This window comes from Oryzias latipes, chromosome 4 (assembly GCF_053564925.1).
Source record: "Oryzias latipes strain Hd-rR chromosome 4, Olatipes_Hd-rR_3.1".
Classification (NCBI taxonomy): Eukaryota; Metazoa; Chordata; class Actinopteri; order Beloniformes; family Adrianichthyidae; genus Oryzias; species Oryzias latipes.
Genome location: NC_136240.1, coordinates 28,802,578 through 28,825,689, shown reverse-complemented (window position 1 = coordinate 28,825,689; position 23,112 = coordinate 28,802,578). Strand labels below are relative to the sequence as shown.

The following is a 23,112-nucleotide window of genomic DNA, read 5'->3' as shown; positions in this document are numbered from 1 at the left end:
TTTTGCTGTCAAAGTTTGCTTTTCTTTCCTTCCGGTTTTGCCTTTAAATTAACCTATTTAAAGCCTAAGCTTGGCCAACCAGCAAGCAGTTCCTGTCCCTGCATGTCTGCTGCCGGTGTGCTCAGCAAAACCTGCTAATTGCAGCCTCCTGCCTTCCTGATTGGTCCCAGCAGAAAAGAGACCTGCTTCCCTAAAAAGAGCCACGTCAACGCAGTGCTGATTTCACCACGTTGCTCTTGTACTCTTCTATTCAAAAAAAAAAGAAAAAGAATAGAAGCTTTTTGCTGTCTGGGATCAGCATCTGCAGGTTGGTGGAGCTCCTGGTGGCCAATGTCAGTGAGAGCAAGCAGCCAAATCACTCAAAGTTACATGTGCAACTGTGGGATTTAACCCTTAAACAGCTAAGATGTCACCACCTGAATAACATAAACCTTTTGACATATTGTAACTCTTTGTTGACGTGATCAACGGGAATCAACTGATTCTGAGCTAGAGATAACCGTCTTTTCAAATCGGTTTTGCACTGATGTGCAACACATTACTAACGTAAAGTGTTGCATGTCGGCGCAAAATACGCTTTTCTCTGTGACAGAATAAAACTCTTAGAGTTAAAGAATGTTAACACCGGTTAAGTCGCCTGTATCTCAATCAATCTATCACTTTAGTTATAGAGCCTCTTTCATTAACCTGCTTTACATAAAATATATTTACAGTAGAAACATTGGTTAAAACAATAAAAAGTTATAAAACACAATATGACTGCTGTGCAGCATGTGGGGGACGATTCTATATAGTATCAAAACAATTGATTATATACATTTGTCAGTAAGAATTAAAAGCTTTTCTGATTAATTTGCAGACTTCCTTTATCTAAATGTGAAGCAACATCGCAATTTTCTCTGTTGTGTTTTCTAAGATGAGAAGAGTTGAGACTTTTTATTTTAAAGGCCCTAAATCATTCTTATCTATTCTATATATGATAAAATATTACTTTCGGTACTCTAAATAACTATTTTCTTATAAAAGATTAGTTCTTTCCGCAGCTTCTTTTCCCACCCGGAAGTCAAACAACACGATCTCTGGTGGGTGGCACCCATTTCATGACATCAACCTAGAGCCGGGCCCAGCGGCATGTCTGCGTCTCGCCGACGTAAACAAACAATATCCGAACTTTTGGAAAGATGGGTGTGCATAGAAAAAGCCTGCTAGCCCCGTGGAGAAAGAGGGTGAGCGTGTTAGCCTGTGGGCGGAGCTGGCAGTGCAGGCTCTTCCTGGAAGGGACCGTTCCTCACCTTCATACGTATAAATAGGAGGACCCAGTCGTTTTCATGGATTGGAAGGGGCTGGAGCTCACAGAGCAGGTTTTTAGAGGAATGCTCAGAAATGCGTGAATGGATCAGAATACCGCTTTGGGGTTGTTGTTTTTTGTGAGGATTAAGCAATATCATACACCTAAAAGCTTAAAAAAAAGTTAATTTTGCATGATATAGGCTCTGTAACTCTTGTGCTATCTTAGATGACCCCAACCTTACATTGACGTGTTGTTCCTACCATGACAAAGGTGGATAAAGGTGGAACGATTTCATGTAATCCATGGACACAGTGAGGTACACAAATCATTGAAGAAAAAAGGTTCAGCGCACTGTCTAGTGGATCTAGATGACCCAACTCCCAATGGTAAAGTGCCTAGGATAGCACAAGGGTTAAAGATATTAAAAACTGACCTCCATGTTGTTTTGATCGTGTTGGTATGGAGAATCTTTGTGCAAACTTGCAGTAAGTTTTGACTGTTCCACCATCAATGCCATCACTGTCCCAGACCCCTCTCTTTTACCTCTCATGACCATGAACCAGCACTGAAAAAGGCAGGTTATTGGACAGAATAAAAGAGAAGCATTTTTGTTCCCCTCTGGACCTTTAGTGATCGGGTTAGACTGGCCATAACTAGTCTGGGCTGGTCTCCAATTGAATAAGGTCTTCATGGAATGTTTTTTCTTACTTGGTGGATCAGGCTAAAACGCATTTGGTTACTTTAAAACCTGCTCCATCATGATGAGCCCCTTCTCCAAAGGTTCTTGGGTCCTGCTGTTGGATCGGTGAAGTTCAGAATCCTAGATTTATGACTAGCCGGTCATATGAATGCTTTTCTTTGTGAATTAAATCTGATCCTTTTGGAAACCCAGTTAGGAGGTTGTGTCTTTACATTATGTGGGAGTAATTAATCTGTCCTGGGAAAGAAACCATGCCTTAAAAGATGGTGTGTTCACTCAATCACATCTCTTTCACCAACCTTCTTCAGACATCATGCTGATAGAGTGCAGCCCCCACATGGGGGGGCTCACCAACTGTATTTATTCAGACCTGAGGGTGTTTTGCAAATATTTCCTTTTAAACTTTTTTGTGTCTCTTTGATAACTTTTTCTTCCTGAAAAAACCTCATCAACAGCTTTTCATTTTCCGCCTCCTCTTTTACGACACTTTTTTTCTGGTTGCTTAAGCACCGCGAGCCCATCTTCTCCCTGCACCCCCCCCCCCCATCACTCCTTCATATCTTCCTTCACTAGCAACCAGTTTCAGGTTGCCCCCACCTTTTTTTCTTCCTCATTAAATTCCCCCACTCGTTTCTCTTCATCCTTCAGTCTCTTTCTTCTCTGTTTATTCCACAAAAGACTGTTTTTGTATGTAGGGCTGTCATCCATTCACAGGGAAGATGCATTAACTGCAACACAGGAGGCCAAGGGCACGCAGATACAGCTCCATGTATCTTTATTCTGTGCTCCTTGCATGAAGTAATTACGGCACACATTCGGTGTGCCGTTACACCTGTAATGAAGCTGCAGACAGCCGCTGCCTCAGCCAAGACTAAATTAGACCAGCAGGAAGTGTCTTCCACTGTCACTGTTCTGCAGCTGTTAGCATGAAGCCCCCAGGAGCCTTCATGCCTGCAGCTGCAGCTCCATCCCTGTTTGTTTGTGTGCTTTGTTAGAAAAAGGAGTTCATGGAAAACATGATATGGCATCCTGTAGATCTGTGGAAGATATTAGTTTTATTGTAAAAACTGATAAAGATCAAAAATGCAAAATAGTAATAATAATTTTAAATTTTTTCAAGTAGAGCTCATGTAACATCTGTCCGTCCATCTAGCCATCTATGACGGAGGACATATTTAAAGAAATGTTAGAGGAAAATTGTGTTTCTGAGTATTTATTTATTCAAATCTTGGTGATTAAGGAGCAGCATGGGGTTGTGAGGGCTGTAAGCTAGTGGGAGAGAGTATAAACAAAGGGATGATGGTAAGTTAGTACAAGCTTACTTCCCGCAAACAGTCTCGCCCACAACTCAGTCGAAAATTTCTATTGAACTATTGCTGCTCTGCAGAAACTATATCCAAGAAATGCGACAAATTCTTTTGATTTTGGCCTAAAAAGGCATAATCCTAATTAAAAGACCAGTGGGAACGCATTTACAATAGATCAATAGATGATCAGAGTTGAACTTTAATCGAAAGTGGAGCTTGTTAAAAAAAATGTAGGCGTACACAATTGTGGTGTAGTAAGTGATTCTGCACCCCTGGTCATGATGAGAACACCAGAGAAGATGCTTCAGGTGCCCAAGAGATTCTCAGCGTCTCGTCTGATTTCTTGTGTCTTGCAATTGTGGCAGTTATTTTTGTCCGGCGAGGATCTGTATTCATCATCGGAGAGTGCGAGTTTCCCCCAGGTATCCCCCCCTCAATATTTAGAAAGTCCTCCTCATATGTCATTAATCATGCTTTGCAGCAGCTGTAATGCCTGCTACTCATCTTACTTTGTGAAGATCTGTCCTACGAACTGACACATCGCTGCACTGATAGTGTTGGAATGGGTGCTTTGGAACCAATTATAATGCAAATAGATCCACTTTTTGTGGGGGTTACATGCCAGAAAGGGGAGCGATAAAAGTGTAAATGGACAGAAAAAAGGCAAGAGGAGAGTGGAAACAAGGCAGTACGGTCTCTGACAGGAATACAAACAGTTTAGTATCGGGATTTAATTGAGTGTTGTTACAAAGTCTGCAGGGGGTGCATTCAGCAGGTACTTCCATGTGATGGACACAGAGGGCTGCAGAATGTCAAGTCGGGGAAAGGACCTGAGTGATGAACGGCTGACATTCTGTCAGAGAACCGATCAGAGATCCACACGGTGCCATGTTTGATTCTCATGTGAGGAAGACCACAGACAGAGATGGCTGATTTTGGTTTACATGTCTGTGTGAGATTAGCATCTTTTTTCTGAACTTTTCTGACAGAACGGAGCTGTTTGTTGTTTGCTTTCCAAGCCTTGTATTCTTAACAGCGTCAGCACAAACACATTCCGGAAACAAGTCGAAATTGATAAAGTAAATATGTGGATAAAAATGTAATATTTTCTATTTCCCCTGCAGAGAAACCTGATTAAGACTCCATGAGGTTGCCTCTATTTTTTAAATTTTTTTTTACAATATAATAAAAATCTGACATCATCTGGCTCCAATATGGCGTTGTCTGTATTGTGAAAAAAATGGAGACTGAATTGAATTCAATTGCCTAAATCAATTCCTCTTTGGAGAAGTCCAGTTCTCATACACAGTCAATGGCCCAAACGCAGCAAAGCCCCAAAGTTCTTTCTCCTCTATCACTAATGAACCAGTAATATTAGTCATTGAGATGTCATATTACGATACTTTTTGCCTATTTAAATTTATTTATTCATATTCTTAACTGGGGTCACTGGGCTAACGTAGCCTATCCCGGCCGATCGTGGGTGAAGGCAGGAGACACCCTGGACAGGTCGCCAGTCTGTCGCAGGGCCACAAATCACACACCCATACACTCTCACATTCACAACTAAGGGCAATTTAGAGAAACCAAGTAACCTATAAAGCTTGTTTTTGGACTTCATAAAACTATGTGGATATTGTAAAAACATTTGGGGTGTGCACAATTTTTTCCAGCCCTGGATGAACCACATCAGTGAAGAGAATTGACAGAAGCACAGCAAATGTTCTTTCAGGCTCCAAAGAAAGCGGTTTAAAGTTTGATGTTTTTGTGGTTTAAGTTGTGAAGAAGTCAATAAAGCAATTTTCGAAACATAACAGAACTGGTTGAACTGTAAAGTCAACTGCGTGACAAACAGTGTTACTGAAATGAAGGCTACACTCCAGTAAAAATGTTACTGTTAGCTGCATGCTAACATTTTGCTCCTGAGAACAATCAGGGCCTCGTTTTGAAAGATTTGCTGAGAGTTCAAACTGAACGTTGGCGTACTAGCAAAAGACAGACAGAAGAAAAAATAATCAGATGCATCAATTTCTGTGTGCTGGTTCATGCACGTTTACTTTCACACATCTGAAGTAGCTTTCCTTCAACCAAAGCACTCCTTAAAGCAATCTCTCTAAAAATGTTTTGATTCAAATTGTCTCCTACCTGCTTGGAAAAGTTGATCTATCTGATACTATAAAAATGTGCCTTAAAAAATGCAAAGATGCTTTAGGTGAATCAGTCAATCAGAGTGCAGCTAAAAGTGAAGTTACAAACACAGAAAATACATCATTTTGGATTCATGCCTCACAATAATGATTAAATATGGAAAGTGACTTTTCATAAAGTTCATGTATGAATTTCAGTAAATATAATTCTGCTGTTTAGGATTTTTGTTGTTTTTGGAATGCAGATAAACAAACTTGATTGTGATTGGCTGTGAGGAAAGTGAGCACTTTAGCTATTGGCTCAGAGTGAAGACCAACTGAGTGACGTGTGAGTCATGAATGAGCAAACCCATCAAACCTCCCATTTCTGCATTTTAAACATGCACAAAAAGGAAAATATGCAACTACGGGTCTCTTATTTGCTCATAAACAGAAAATATGGATAAGAGCTCACCTGAAATCGCTTCAGATTGACATAGTTAAATGAGGATAGCCTGAACACATGTACTAAAGCGACAGGAATTATTGAGGGTTAGAAACAATGACAGCAGGCCAACTCATATTAGGACCAAACCACTGGCAAGCAGGCAGACGGTGGATTATTTTCAATGTCATCAAAAAACACAAAAAACAAAGGCTCTGCAGAGCTGACAACCTTCATTTGCATTCAAGTTGAGGGAGTACCAACCTAAATGCAAATAAAAGAAGTCAAAAAGCACAAAAACAAACAGCCTGAGCAGGAATAAACAAACACTAACAAGGTTTTCTAAACCCTGGAGATGGTTGTGCATGGAAATCACTCTTTGATTCAATCAATCTAGCTGGTCCGGGACCAACACCCTTCAGAGTCCATTCAGTCACACTCATGCAGATGAAAAGGAAATGAAAAGACCAAGCTGGTGATCATTTATTTAATTTTTAGCATAAAACATCTTTAAAAATAGGCAAAAATGACTAAATAAAGGGTGTCAGGACTTGTGGATTTGTAGATTTCAGTGTTTATTGATTGTTTCTCTTTTAACCCTTGTGCTATCTTAGATGACCCCACCCTTACATTGAGGTGTTCTCCCTACCATGACAAAGGTGGATAAAGGTGGAAAGATTTCATGTAATCCATGGACACCAGTGAAGATCACAAATCATTGAAGAAAAAAGGTTCAGAGTACTGTCTAGTGGGTCTAGATGACCCAACTCCCAACGTTAAAGTGCCTAGGATAGCACAAGGGTTGCAACAGGCCTCTTGCACAAAGTCTGTCTGTCAGCTTGGTGATTGATTCATTTGCTGAGATTTTTGCCTAAAGTCTGCACAGTTTCACATTTTTGAAAAACAGAAAGAAGAATTACAGCTGATATGTTCATTGAATTAAGACACAGCGCCAGATTTTCCTTGGCATGGAGAGAAATCTGCTTTCTAAATTGGGTTATAAATAATTAAAGCTTTATTCACATTAGGGAATGTATAATCTTTTGTCATGTTTATGTGTCTAATTTATGTGTTTTCTCACTTAAAGCCAGCAGAAAAGAAGCCGACGGTAAATCAGTCGAATGAGTGTGACTTTACTGCCATCCGGGATGGTTCAACAGCGCACTTGCTATAATGTTTGAGAAAGCACGCTTCTGGCAATACATTTGAATTATCATGGTTCTTGTATTGTCAGAAAGTCATTGTGAGACTGCGGCAGGCTTCATGAATCTGCATAATCTCAAGGAGAAGCTGCTGAGCCTCAAAGGCATTTATGCAGCTGACAGCGTGGCCTTTCCATCACAGTTTCATATCACAGCGACAGAAAGTAAGTAGCAGAACGCATATGAAAATGTGTGTTAGGTGAGAAATGAGCACTATCATTATTTGTGGCTGTGACATTTGTCAGCCGCCGCGCTGAGATGCACTCATGCAGCCATGCTTGTGTGACTCGCTGGGTCTGCAAAGGTGATCAAAGACTCCAAACACGCAGAGGGAATCCAGCTTTTCCATTTATGAATGGCTGATGACTTAATTAAAGATAAATTATGGAAAAATAATTGTATAATCTATTGCCTTGGAAAATAAATAATGGTTTAATCGATACCAAGTCCCCAAGTGTGCCCCTTATGGAGGCTCTCCCGCAGGGTTGACTTCTTAGCTAGTCAGCAGCTTGGTGATGGATGACCTGAACGAAGAGTTACTTTCTTCTCTGAGTATGATCAAGCACAAATAAGTGAATGCTGCTGTGTTTGATTCTACAACATTTTAAGATCCAAACTCAGATAGGAGTTAAGTGTTGAAAAAAAGCTGAAATCAGTGATGCAGCATTTCCTTTATTATTCACTCAAATCTGACAAAATATGTTCTCAAACATGACAGGATGACAATAATCTGCTAATCCTCACATTGCTATAACACCATTCTGCTTACTTTGCTTCCTCCTTTATGTTCTTTTTGTTCTTTTACAACTGTTTTGACTGAGAATCTTGCACCTAAATCCTAAATAGATTTCCTCCCCTCATTCATGCTTTTCTATTGTCACAGAGCAAAATAAGTCTGGAGGCTTTATAAAAATGCAGCTTTTTAGGATTATGTGTATAGGCCTGATCCAAAAGAGCTGCGTCATGACACTTTGCTAGTTAGTAATTCTTTATTTGTCAGCAGTTTCTTTATACAGACAGTTTTCATCAGCTTCATCATTGCAACGTTAGCTGTAGGAAGAGAAGAATGAGAGTTTTGTCTGTGAAAGAGGACAGAGAAGCTGCGTTTGGAGCTCCAAACACTTGCTTAGAGCTGCACTTCAGCTTGCATCATCAAATAACTAAAGATATATTTGAAGCCAAGATGTATGAAAAATGTTGGCATTTAGCATAGGATGACAGATTTTATTTTGTTTGAGATCTGGAATAGGGATTAAACGTGAAAAAGTCTTTCCTCTGAGTTTTTTTGAGTTCAACATGAACAAAGATTCAAAGGTTGCTGTGAAAAAGAGACTGACAAGGATTTTAGTGCTTTTTTTAGCGAAATATCTTTGTTCTAACTCTTGCAAGCAAGTTTGCCAGATTTCCGAGTCTGACTTTGCAACATTTGATCTCCTCCATATGCCTGAGATTACTTTAATTTCCGTACCATTCTGCCAGAGGACATTCTGAACTTGTGATACCAGAAAATCTTAGACTGTGATAAGATATCATCAACTCCCAGGGCAGGGAGGAGTCACAGATTGATTGTACTTTCATTCACCCGGGGAAATTCATAAGTTTGTCTGCTGCGCTGTGACAAACTTTCTTTTCTTTAAGCAACTTCAGCAGAAGTCACTGTTGCTGACAAAAAAGTAATTAAATCAATAAATAAAGCTTTGCTGCAGTTTTCTAGGAGACCCTTAAAGGCTTGAACAATTAAAATGTGCATAATTCTAGCTTGAAACAATGTTTAGAATGTGTGGACTTGCATCTCCGTGAGGATAAATGCTGCAAAATGACTCAGTGTGGTGGAAAAGTTTAAAATGTATAATTTGGTTAGAAGATGCAGTTTACTAATACTCTTGACCTGATAAATTTTAATGTATTTTTGCTTTTTTATAAAAAAAAAAACACTTTGATGCCTTAACTGAATATTTTGTTGATAAACCTTCATAGGCTATCACCTTATTTATGCAAATTCCGTGACATCAACATTGGAACCTGTGTACCTGTCAACAAATGTTTTGTCCCAGGTTTGAAGGGTGTCTTGTCCAGACCGCATGTTTGAACTACTTCTACGAATAGAGATTCTGAATAATGCAATGTTTTCATTTGAATCAGTCTTGCTGTTTTGTGTTTTTGTCATTCTATTGTTGGAAGTCCCATGACCTAAAAACGAGACCAAGCTTTCTGATGGTGGACGGTATATTGCACCTAATCAATGTTTGATACTCTTAATATTTCATCATGCAATTCAAAATACACTTTATACATGTTACACAAAGTGCCAATTAACCCCAGACACCTTCTCCATGTTTCCTAGCAGTGTTGTTTTTTTTTCTTTATGCTCTTCCCTTTTTGCATCTGTGAACATACAGCTGAATTTAGAGTTTGAAGACTCTCAATAGCTTTATGGATCGTCAATAATCATCATACGTTTTTGATGATGTACTTTGTCCTCTTTGGTCATCTCCCCTCTAGCCCACTTAACCCTTTAGCACTTTAGTCACCGGCGACATCTAAAAAAACAGGCTCTTTGATACTGGATATCTTTGACTGATCAGTGTGAGCCTGCTGATTGTGACACAGATAACGATAACTTTTCATGTCGCCTTCGCACCATTATGCGACACTTGTGTAACGTTGCAAAGCCGTAACAGAATCAGTGGATGTATGCTGATTGCGTAGTCAATTCCCTACTGTAGGGAATCAATGGATCACAAAAGTCATGGTTCAGATTGTGTCACAGTTTGAGAGTCATAATTTGGATTATTTTTCGGATCAGTATAAAGGAAAAAACGACAGAAAAAAAATTACATAAAATACTACAATTATTCATTCATTCATTCATTTTTTTAACCGTTTTTTCCCTTTCGGGGTCACGGGGCTGCCGGAGCCTATCCCGGCCACTTGTGGGTGAAGGCAGGGGACACCCTGGGCAGGTCGCCAGTCTGTCGCAGGGTAGAATGTCCACAAACACACACCCAATCACTCTCACACTCACACCTAGGGACAATTTAGAGTTGCCAATTAACCTATGAAGCATGTTTTTGGATGGTGGGAAGAAGCCGGAGACCCCGGAGAGAACCCACGCATACACAGGGAGAACATGCAAACTCCACACAGAAAGGTCCCCCGTTGATGTAGTTTTTCAGGTCCCCCAGCTGCAACTTGAACCGGAGGCCTTCTTGCTGTGAGGCAAGAGCGCTAACCACCACTGCGCCACCGTGCAACCATATACTACCATATACTACAATTAATTTTTTGAAATGCTTTATAACATATATTTAAGAAAACATAAAGGACTTTGAACATATAAATATATAAACGCACAAATATATATAGCATCAAAACGTTTGCATCCGTTCAACCCTAACTATGAAGTCATTTACACATATCGACACAAAGTATGGGGCGGCCATGGTGCAGAGGTCAAGTAATTGACCTCTGATTGGAAGATGGTCTCGCCCAAGTGTCCTTGGGCAAGACGCCGAACCTCACTTTACTCCTAGTGGTTAGTGGCTGATGTAGTGTTCGGCTGCAATCAGTGTGTGAATGCGTGTGAATGTGACAGTGACTGTAAAGCACTTTGGGCCTTCTAAGCAAAAAGCGCCATATACTCTCCATTTACAATTTCTCTGCTTCAGAATTATGTTAATTTGCAAAAAAAGGTTGAGAAGTAACGGTTGTAAAAAGTGCAAACATTGAAGCAGTGGATGCTAGGATTTGACACTGATGTTATTTGACCTCGGAGTTTACCTTTAATGTCTCCAGACGTCATTCTGGGTTCTGCAGTTATCATTTGTCCTATTTGTTCTTTTATTTTTTTTCATATGTCATCAGCTTCTGTCTGGCAGCAACATTCAGGGAGGTTAGCTGTTGTCCTGTGGACCTGAAACATCCAAACAATGTAAACAGCTGTAGTGTTAGTGAATTAGTAAGCATGCTACAAATGATGGCTTTTATTTTAAAAGTGGATTACCTCGTGAATTACAACAAGCTACAGCAATAAGATTCAACAAGTAGCTGTTTGCTGAATTTAAGGAGTTAAATAGATTTAAAAAAAAAAAAAAAAGCAATCCATCTCATGCAGACAGGCCAAGTGTAGATATAGAGCCTATGGTACATCTCTGGCCTTTTTTGTTGGAACACAAAACTCCTATTGCCAAGCAAAACATTCCCTGCAGGTCGTATCTAATTCAGCTGGAATCAGCTGACCCTTCTTCCACAAAGACAGATCAAACAAGCATGAAAAGACACATTCTGGAACAACTTTGGCACATTATAGGGAAGAAGAATTGCGAAAATGTTCAAATATGCATTTTCTACAGTAGTAGTGGGAAGAACATCAAAGTTGCTTAGAGATGGACTCATCCATAGCTTTTATCAAGGTAAAAGCTATGGACTCAAGCTAATCTAGGATTTACATCTAATCTGCTAGGCAAACGTTCTCAGTCTCTTTCCATGGTATGTGTTCAGTGTCGTATATACCATGTAACCAAGCAGCACAGCAGATAGGGAGGTAAAACATCTCCAACAGGCCCTGAAGGGTACATCAGCTCTGACAAATGTGATGGATTCAAACTATCAGGAGCTTTAAAACAAGTACTAAAATCCTCAATTGGATTCTAAATTTAACAGGAATCCAGTGAAGAGCAGCCAGTACAGATCGTTTCCCCTTCTACAGGCAGAATGTAATTGAGAGGCGACTGACAGAGACCATGTATATTTGATTTCTTTTTTATTATTATAATGATGGCAAATCAATAACCAGAAGTCTTGTGCTATTTCCTGAAGTGGTGCAGAAATTCACATTTGTGTCACTACATGGGCGTCCGTATAGGTTAATCAGTCTTCCCTTTCTTTTAGTCTTTAAATGCAATTTGCATCATAAGGTGCACTTGAGTCTTTATCTATGCTAAATCTTTTTGCCCAAACTGCCTCACAGTTTTAATCCCATTTCTTTCTTTTTTTTTTCCCTTATTATATGTGAAGTTTTATGCTGCAGCTGTTGGTATTTTTAGCTGAGCCCCTGCTGTCTGCATCACAGCACAGCGACTCCTATATGATCTGGTTGTGAACACCAAGCATGGGGAAGATCACAGATAAAGGTGGAGGAGATTATGTGAGACAACAGTTGAAGGTTTTATTTAGTCTTTTTTTTTCTTTGGTCTCTTCTTTTTTTCCTTCCCTCATGATCTATTGTCAACAACAGTCACCAAATTCATCATTAGAGTCAGAATTCAGAAATTCAAAGAACTTCCATTTCTGTGCTGCAGCATTATTCCCCCTGTGAGCAGAATGGAGGTGGGAGGAGTGTGATGGACTACTACAAGGAGGAACTCGACCATATGTCAGCTACACTAAACTTCTGCACTTATTTGTATAATGGTGTGGAAAATAGGGTCATTGGTCTGTCAAAAAAGTTCAAATCATTTTTTTGTAATATAGCCCTTGTTGTCAATGAGAGTGGTCAAGACCTACATCCTGTAGGTCTTCACTAGGGTTGCTCCCTGTTGCTTCTATTTTGGTCTATTCTTCCATGCACATCTTCTCAATAGCTGTGATGTTTTTAATGTATTGAGGTGCAGAGACTGACAAGGCCACTCCAGAATCTTGGAATTCTTACTACTATTTTGGTTGAAAATAGTAAGTTAAATAAAGCGATTGATGTGGAATTAAAGATTCATCCATCGGAGCAGAGATTTGGTCGTAGTCTTCGAGTAGTCGTAGTCGTAGTCGCAGTCTTCATTGCCCAGAAGATGTCTTTGGGATCATTTTCTTGCTGGAAAATCTGGCAATAAGGAGAAGAACTTCTGACAGAGGAGGTAACCAGTCTGTGAGGAACAGAAATTCTTTGTAGGAACTTAATACTCATTTTCTGCACTTTTATGTGAATACATTTTTAAAAAATTAGACAATGTGATTTCCTATATTCGTTTTCACATTATGTCTCTCACAGTTGATGTATATTTGTGACGAACATTAAATACCTGTGTCATCTTTTTAAGTGGAAGAAACTCTGTGACTGACAAATTAAGTTCTGTCTCACTCTACTCATGACAGTTGCTGAACTGTTAAAATAATATACGTAATACAAATAAATAAGAGCAATGCGACGGTATAAAAGTACAATTAAAGATCTCTAAAGCCCTATAATTGGGTAAAAACCCAGGCAGTAGTCCATTTTTTCCAACTTGCTACAAAAAATTGGACTCTTGCAGCTAAAATTATTTGAACAAATGGTCGAATTACTTTTCATTCTTTTTGAAAGGGAATTAAGAATAAGGGGCCAAAGACCAAAAAGAGACTTGTACATCAGAGTGATAAAGACGGCCACCGGTGTACCAGTGGTCGCATTGATCAAGGAGGTGACTGTTATAAACATTAAAGCTCTGTGGTATCCAGTGTTTAAAGACCGCCAACATTTTTCTGTGCCATTCATATATCAAACATCCCCATAATGAGTAAAGTTAAGAAGGTTACCGCCACCAGAACATTACGAGCTCTGAAGGAGAAGCAGGATTGGTTCGTCAAACCAAGGTTTAGACTTTTATTTATAGATCAGGGGCCAGATCTGTTCTTTAAAAGGAACCTCTGGGTCTTGCAAAAAAAAAATAGAGGAAGAATAAAAGCCCAGTACTTTTAATAATAGACAAAGTCTATTGATTTATCCTGGGCAGTTGCTATTGTGGGATGTTGAATGGTCGGTGCTGCTTATGTGAAAATGCCATGACCTTGATTTTTATCGGCGTTTAATTTTAGATTGAACGTCTAAAAAAAAAGCATAAAAGTCAAAGTGAGTACAAGTAAGGCTTATGAGAAGATGGGATTAAAAATGATGGTATGGTTTGTTTGGTTGACTTTGATGACATTGCTATGCGGCTACGTCATGCTGTAGAGGTCACTGTTCATTATGGTTGTTGCATTAGCTCAGATTAATCTCAAATGTAAAAAAAACAAAACAAGAAATTTTAATAAAAGTAAAACATTTTTCGTTATGGTGTGCAACTACTGCTTTGTCTGATGTGTTGCCGGGGGCGCCCAGTGATTTAAAAACCACACGGAGCTGTCACTATCAACTCAAAATAAGATATTAGCCATAAACATAACACCCATACATTCTTCTTGAGACATTATCCAGTGTCACGCTTTTATGTCCAAGTGCAACAATCCGAACGCATGACTTACACATTGAATGATATTGAGTGGAAAGCAGATATCTCCAAATGATTTTTCTCTCTCCTTATTATAGCTGACAAAGAAATTAAATATTGATTCCTGGTGTGGCACCCCAGGCAGAAATTACCCATTCTTTCTGCTCTCCTGCACTCTTCCCTCCCTGTTGGCGTACTTATTTCTTCCCTACTTCCACTCCTTCTCCTTTTATATGCCTCTCTTCTTTAATATTGCTTCTTAAATGGACGCTCCCCTTCATTCTGTTTTTGTTACGCTTTCCCACTCTGACACGTTCTTAATGCCCAGTGACTGGTAGCAGAAGAGAAAAGGAGAAAAGGCGTGCATGGGCTGACTGTAAATGTTGCTGCTTAGCTGACAGACTGCAGGCTGTTTCTGTTTAGGGCCTGCCTCAAACTGCATGTGGGCTGGAGTCCAGAGATGTGTTGGACAAAGGCTGAAACCTTAGGTCAGATTAAATTGTCTCACTAGTAGATATACGTTTTCTGAAAAGTTGGTCTGGAGAAAACAGTTAAGGTTACTGTATTCTCTACACTATTGATGCTCTATATTGTAGCGACTAACGTTGTTGGGGCTCTGTTAATGTGTTCTGTGTTACATCGTTGCTCCAGTGTGATTGGATGAGCGGGAGAATGGGCGGAGGAGCAGACAATAAAAGAGGGGTCGTGGGTGCATGAGGGGGTGGGGGAGGATGGACGCGTTGATGGAAAGTGCTCATTATCGTTGTGCTGTATTTGGCGTGGTTACGGCCGACAGTAACTGTTCCTAAGTCATTAAAAAGCCTCACGGTTAGAAACGGTCGCCTCAGCTTCATTATTACGTCAGTGGGACGCTACACTGGTGTCAGAAGTGAAACAACGGCGTTTTCGGCTAACTCAGTCAAGCTAGCGCGGCGTGCGACATGGCCGTTCAGCGGGACAGGACCGGCGCTCGCCCAAAAATCAAGGAGGAGATGGAGTATGGTGATTATGCGACTTCTCCGGGACGAGAGACGGATTTTTCCCGCGAGTATGACCACATGCTTCGGCTGAAACAAGCAGCCAGGAGGATGGCCGCGGACGCTGGATTCGGCGCGCGCGCGGCTCACGTTGGCGCCGGCGCGAACACCGCCGCCGGAAGTGACAACAACATACCGGATGTAAATAAACATGGCGGCGCCCTGTGCAACCAGCTACCATGGAAAACGCCTAAATACTCCGGTAAGGCTGACTGGGAGGCTTTCTATGCACAATTCGAACTGTTAGCTCGGGCCGCCGGATGGTCAGAAGACACTAAAGCTCTCCAGCTGGCTCTGTGCCTCACAGACGAGGCCTCCCATTGTCTGTTGCTGCTTAGTCCAGAAGAACGGTGCAACTTCCAGGCTTTGGTTGGAGCTCTGCAGCAGCGTTTTGGACAGTTTGGCCAGCCTGCTATTTTGCGCTCAGAGCTAGCAAATAGACAGAGGCAAACGGATGAGCCACTGCGGGTTTTGGCCTCTGACATTGAAGCTCTTACAAGAAGAGCCTATCCCCACATGCCCGCTGCGGTCCAAGCTGAGCTGGCGAGGGATCAGTTCATCCGAGAACTGTCTCCGAGGGACCTGCGAGTACAGACGCAACTGGCCCACCCCTGCACCCTTCGAGAAGCTTTGGAGACGGCGCTGGAAAGAGAACTGGTTGGAGCTGCTGCTGAGAATGGTGTCATTGACTGCAACCCTGTTGTGAGGGTTGTGGAAAAAGCAGCCCCCGACCCAGAGGAACCAGGATGGGTCCAAGAGCTCACAGAACTGATCCGAACCGTGGCCGTGCAGCCCCCGAAAAAGGGTAGCCACTTCCGCCGCGACGCCCCTGTCTGTTGGGTGTGTGGCCAGGCTGGACACATCAGTGTGCGGTGCCCCAAGCGTCTGAATCCTCAGGGAAACGGCCCGGGGTCTGTGTAGGAGGGACGTCACAGGCCCGTTTTCGCATGTCCCACCCTGATGATCTGCTAGCAGATGGAGCCCACCTTGACAGCCGGGGGAGGGAGGCTCAACTCCCCCCAGAAGCAGACGACAGTGCGGAGTGGACCAGAGTTGTGGGCTGGACCCATGTTGGGGACTTTTGCCACGTTCCCATAACCATAAAGGGGGTGTCCTGTGTAGCACTTGTTGACACAGGGTCCACTGCCACCCTGCTCAGGCCTGACATGGTCCCAGCTGAGATGCTACTGGAACCCACAGCTGTCAAGCTACGAACTGTGACCGGGGACTTGACTCCCAATGCCTGGCCGGGGGACAGCGAACATTCGAGTGGGTGGCATGACGGTGGATTATAAGGTGTGGGTTGCAGCTGTGCAGGATCAGTGCATATTGGGCTTGGACTTTTTGAGAGCAGCCCGATGTGTGTTGGACCTAGGGGGGAATACCCTGGAGTTCCCTGGGGGGCCTAAGGTGCCCATGGTCCGACCCATTCTGGCCCAGTGCTTACCCCGAGAGACATCAAGGGCGGTAGAGATGCAACAGGACCTGTCCCCGCCCTACTCTATTCCGCTGCCCACCACTCTTCAACCTAAGATCGAGACGCAGCCACTGCCCTCAGATCAGCGGAACGCAGTGGTTGAGGCTGACAGAGTGACAGCTGTGAAGGAGATCTGGAGGCGCAGCTGTGATGGGTTGCAGCCGGGACAGAAGGATGAACTGTGGAAGGTGCTGTTAGAGTATAGAGACATTTTTGCACTTTCTGAGGATGAGGTGGGGCTGACGCACCTAGTTCATCATGAGATCGATACTGGAGATGCCCGCCCCATTAAAACACGCCCCCGCCGCCTCCCCCTTGCCCACCAAGTGGCTGCTGACAGTGCGATTGAGGAAATGCTGCGTGGCGGCATCATCGAGCCGTCAGACAGCCCCTGGGCTTCAGGGGTTGTAATGGTCAAGAAAAAGAAGGGTCCGAAAATGCGGTTCTGCGTGGACTACAGGCCGCTGAATGGGGTGACCAAGAAGGACTCGTACCCGCTGCCCCGCATAGATGAGTCTCTGGACTTGGTGTCTGGCTCATCTTGGTTCTCCTCATTGGACCTGCGCAGTGGATATTGGCAGGTGCCGCTCAGCCCCGAAGCCAGACCAAAGACTGCTTTCTGCACCGGGAGAGGGTTGTGGCAGTTCCGCGTGCTCAGTTTTGGCCTGTGCAACGCTCCTGCCACGTTTGAGCGCCTGATGGAGAAGGTGCTGGCCTCCATCCCCCGTCAGGAATGTTTGGTCTACTTGGATGACATTCTGGTACACGGGGGGTCTTTCAAGGCTGCGCTGGAATCGCTGAGGAAAGTCCTGCAGAAGATTGCTGCAGCAGGTCTGAAGCTGCACCCTACCTTTGATCAAGTGCTGCTTCATGAGAAGAGAACTGGAGTTTTTGGGTCACAGGATTGGGGGCGAGGGCATCAGCACTTTGGAGGAGAAAGTGCAAGCTGTGAGAGACTGGCCAACGCCCACCACTCTAAGAGACTTGAAGAGCTTCCTGGGGTTAGCCTCTTATTATAGGCGGTTTGTTCTCGGGTTTTCCTGCATTGCTGCCCCTCTGTTTCACCTGCAGAGGAAGGACTGTGACTTTGTTTGGACGCAGGAGTGTGAGCAGGCTTTCAGCTCTTTGAAGAAGGCTCTGACAAACTCTCCTATCCTGACCCCCCCAGATCCCAAATTACCCTTCATTCTGGATACGGACGCCAGTGATGTGGGAATGGGGGCCGTGCTGAGCCAGATGGGGTCAGCAGGAGAGAGGGTGGTGGCTTACTTCAGCAAGACCCTCAGTAAAGCGGAGCGGCGCTACTGTGTGACTCGCAGGGAGCTCCTGGCTGTTGTCAAAGCCATAGGCCATTTCAGATACTATCTGTGCGGCCTCCCCTTCACAGTCCGGACAGACCACTCTGCTCTGCAGTGGCTGATGACCTTCAAGGAGCCAGAAGGTCAAATCGCTCGCTGGCTGGAGGAGCTGGCTTCATTCTCCTTCACAGTGGAGCATAGACCGGGCTCCCGCCATGCTAATGCTGACGCCATGTCTCGACGCCCCTGTGCCCTGGCAGGCTGCCAGTACTGTGAGAAAAGGGAGGCTCGGGAAGCAGTAATCAGCAGAGAGGAGCAGAGCCACACCGGTGAAAGCAGCTGGCCAGTTTGCAGACTGGTGCAGGGTGTGGACTCCACTGAATGGAGAGCGCATCAGGAGCAGGATGTTGACCTGCAACCAGTGCTGCAGTGGGTGGAGGCCGGCCGCAAACCTGAGTGGGGGGAGGTGGCAGGGTGCTCCCCCGGCTCCAAAGGACTCTTCAAAAAGTTTGATGCTTTGAGACTGAAGGATGGAGTACTTCAGAGGGCCTGGAAAGAGCCGGCTACCGGAGAAGAACGGTGGCAGGTGGTGGTCCCTCGTACGTTGAGAAACTCAGTCCTCCAAGGTTGCCATGGAGCTGCAGGGTCTGGACACTTTGGCGTGTCAAAGACCCTCCGTCGCATCCGCCAGGGGTTCTACTGGGGCCAGCTTAGGAGGGATGTGGAAGACTTCTGCCGCCGCTGTGACATCTGTACAGCGCATAAAGGCCCCCCTGATCGGTCCCGCGCTGAGCTCCAGCAGCTGGCAGCAGGGGCACCCATGGAGAGAGTAGCAGTGGACATCATGGGCCCGTTTCCACGCACAAACAGAGGTAACCGATTTGTTCTGGTTGCCATGGACTACTTTACGAAATGGCCGGAAGCATATGCCATCCCAGACCAGGAAGCAGTGACTGTTGCAGATGCCCTGGTGGAGGGCATGTTTTCTAGGTTTGGCGCTGCTGAGGTCATTCACAGTGACCAAGGGAGGAACTTTGAGTCTGCTGTGTTTTCCGCCATGTGTGAGCGTTTGGGCATGCGGAAGACACGGACCACCCCCTTACACCCCCAAAGTGATGGCTTGGTTGAACGTTTTAACAGGACCCTGGTGAAGCAACTAGCCATCCTCACCTCAGCAAACCAGAGTGACTGGGACGAGCATCTTCCACTCGTTTTGATGGCATACAGGTCTGCAGTGCAGGACTCCACCTTATGCACACCTGCTTTGCTCATGTTGGGACGAGAGCTACGCACGCCAGCAGAAATGTCTTTTGGGAAACCCTCTGATGCCCAGGGAGCTCCGCCTGGACCTGAATATGCCAGGAAGCTGCAGGACAGAATGGACACGGCTCATGCCTTTGCCCGCAATCAACTAGAGAAAGCCGGCATAAGGCAGAAGAGGAACTACGACCTGAGGGCCAAAGGCAAAGACTTCAAGGCAGGAGACCTGGTGTGGGTGTATAACCCGAAAAGGAAAAAGGGTAGATGCCCTAAGTTGGACTGTCAGTGGGTGGGGCCCTGTGAGGTGCTGGAAAAGCTGGGAGAAGTGGTCTATAGGGTTGAGCTCCCACCTGGAGGAAGGCGTGTGACCCTCCACAGGGACAGACTGGCTCCGTACAGGGGTGATGCACGGCCACAGCAGTACTTTGGGAGGTCGTTGCCCCCCTCAGCTACCCCCACCCATGCTAGGGCTGGTCCCCCCGCCAATTCCCCACATGCACCCCCACAGCAGCAGGTGGTCTCGGGACATCACATGGCGCCATCCGTGCTGGCTCCACGGAGGCCCAGGAGACTGAGACAGCCCCCCCCCACCTCCGTGACTTTGTGTGTGACCCCACGGGACGTGGGACTTTGTAGGGGGGAGGCAGTGTAGCGACTAACGTTGTTGGGGCTCTGTTAATGTGTTCTGTGTTACATCGTTGCTCCAGTGTGATTGGATGAGCGGGAGAATGGGCGGAGGAGCAGACAATAAAAGAGGGGTCGTGGGTGCATGAGGGGGTGGGGGAGGATGGACGCGTTGATGGAAAGTGCTCATTATCGTTGTGCTGTATTTGGCGTGGTTACGGCCGACAGTAACTGTTCCTAAGTCATTAAAAAGCCTCACGGTTAGAAACGGTCGCCTCAGCTTCATTATTGCGTCAGTGGGACGCTACAATATTATAAGATGCACCAATGTATTTATTCTTAAACATATGTCATATAGAAGTCACACCGAACTACATGGCGGATTAAGTGGGACAAAAGAGATCGAGATAAGTCTATCAGTCATTCAGACTGTATTGACTGTTTTGTTCACATTAACTCTAGAACTTGTTACATGCTAAACATTAGCCACGTTAGAAGGGTTAGCCAGGTTAGCATATTAACAAAACCCGTAACTTCCAGGTTTATTAGCAACACACACAAAGACAGACTGATGCCGTGAAATGCCGTTACTGTGACTATGCTAACTTCCAACTTTGTCAGTCAGACATAAATAAATAAAAAAACTCTCACACTGTTACGTGTTAGCCACATTGTTGTTCTGAGTTGTTTTTGGTTAAAAACCACCCATTTTCCAACAAAGTGTAATTCCTTTTGTGATCACCGGGTTGCTAGAGCCTGTCCCAGATACTGTTAGGCAAAGTTGCCATTCACAATTACACCAAGACACGGGTTAGAAAAATAAGTTAACCTATTTAAGCTAAGGCCATGTCTCACTGCCTCTCCGCACAATTTGTGGATCTTGCATCGATGAAAACTAGTCATAAAATACGTGAATATACAAGTAAAAAACTGATAAGGTTTTTGGTTCTTTACGGGAAATTTTCGCAGACGTATCATGAATGAACCACATTAAAACTACAGAGAAAACAGGAATATACAATGCTGAGATGGGAGACCCCCGACGGGAGCCGCAGCTGGGGGGATCTGCAAGGAGGGCCCGCTGTGCACAGCCCCCTCCTGTGACCCGCCTTTCCCTCCGGTGCACATTACCGCCCTGCAGACGAGCCGGACAGGGGAAGCTGGAGACCTCCAGTCGGTATAGACTGCTGGAGGGGTGAAAGATTGGTTGATTAATGTCTCCATCACACAATACGGCAATCGTGTGTGAGCTGTGTATGACAATTGCGTTGTCTGCAATCTATTAGTGATTTGTGCATCAATAATGAAGTTTTACCGTGATATGTATACGCAATACGCGTATATATCGCCAATAGGCGATATGAAAGTTAAACATTGGTGCATTGATGCATTAAAGGTGGTTACATGCGTGGACATACGTAGACCGGATGTGGAAAGCCACAAATTTGAATATGGATCTTGCAAAAATCACACACAATTGCAAAAGATTTACGTAACAATTACGTATAAACTAAACATAAACTGCTCAATTCTTAACCAATCCCAAATTTTGAACAGCTCAAAATCAATGTCACGTAAAGACCAGTTGGCCGAAACCCTCGACGGACATCTGCGCACATTGACGATTGATGGAAGCAAGCTAAATAAATTCTGATAACCAGTGTTAACCAATTCATCAAGAATTGTATTTCGTAACAAACTGGTCTTCTAAGGTAATTTATCTGATCATGGTAAGATCAAATGCATTTCATTTCATGAGCAATGAGTTTCTCCTAAACGCGAAACCAAGAAAGATTTCTAAGGATTCTGGTTCCCTGAAGGTGTTGAGAAGCCAGATTGGGTTGGGGCAGACGTCAGTTAGTGTTACCAGCTTCAGTCATGATTGACTTTGTGTGTGAAGCACATAGAGATTATCCGTGATTTTTGCATGTTTTGACTATGTCATTAACAAGAATGCAGCCATTACAAGTTCAGCAGGAACACGGGCTTCCAGTAGAATTTGAGAGTGGACTATGGAAGCTCTTTTACGACCTCTTTGTAAGGTTGAAATGTTTGTGTCCTTTTGTGCGATGAAGCAGCAGGGTCAGTCTGAGTTCACAGCCACGTGACTAATGACAGAAATGAGTTATTTGAAAATTATCTACAGAGCCTTGTTTTTTCAATAAGTGATACATTTGACATAATTCTGTTATGAACTCGATCAATAATTATTTCTGAGTGCAATAACTGCGCTGTGGCGTCAATAATCACACCTCCCTCACACCATAGTCAGTGTTTTTTGCAGATTGTGTTTCACTGCAGAAAATAATAAAACCCCTATTCATCTTAAATAAGGTGGCCCCATTTGGCCTCAATGTTCCTCCCAGAAAAACTAGAATTAAAATGTCTATGTGGTTTGCATCATGTCATTAAAACAGCATGTTTGCCAGTGTGAAAGAATAGACCTGTGAAACAAACAAGAGATGCGTATAACAACCCCCCCTCCATCTTCTCCCCTCAATGGGGAGGCTATTATGTCTCCAAGACTTTCCTCTGTCTCCATGAGTGACAGGTGCTGCCCCCGCTGCAGGGTTCGTCTCGTCATCTCGTTCTTCCCCGGCAGAATTCCCAGTTCACAGTGTTTGAGGATGATGCATCTGTTCGTACTAAAAAAACAAACAAAAAAGTAAAGTGTTACTGCCAGGAAAAATAATGCAAAATACAATCTGAATATTTCACAGAATTTGATCATTTTGGTGGAGCACGAAGTAGAAAACAGAGCTAAAGTGGACACTGGAACGCAATGGAAAGACGCTTTTTCACCTCCGATTACCATCCGTCTGGACGGCCCTGAGAGATTTAGTGGGAAGATCTTTCTTGGCAGCCTTGTTGCAGAAGGATCAAGATTTGGGCTTTTAACAGTTCTGCCTTGCCAGGGATCATAGATCCTGCTGTGACTGTAAATTGACCAAAAGAGAAGACTGAAGGCGCTGACATGAAGACGAGGGAGCCCTTCCAGTTAGATGATGGGTTCTGTCAAACTCCAGCACCCTGTGGATGTACACTAGATGAAAGTGAGGAGAACGTACACTGATACTGTTAAAGCTTTTCTGCTCTTTTTTTAATTGGAACATAACTTAATAATTAATTTCAGCTATCTAAATAAAAACATGCACAGAGTCTCCTGC

The 23,112-nt window shown here is 43.8% G+C and overlaps 1 protein-coding gene across 1 annotated transcript in view; it reads left to right on the top strand.

The window, feature by feature from the left end:
* Window positions 1–23,112, top strand: part of naaladl2 (N-acetylated alpha-linked acidic dipeptidase like 2) — a 520,425-nt gene that overhangs the window by 360,593 nt on the left and 136,720 nt on the right. The window lies entirely within an intron of this gene.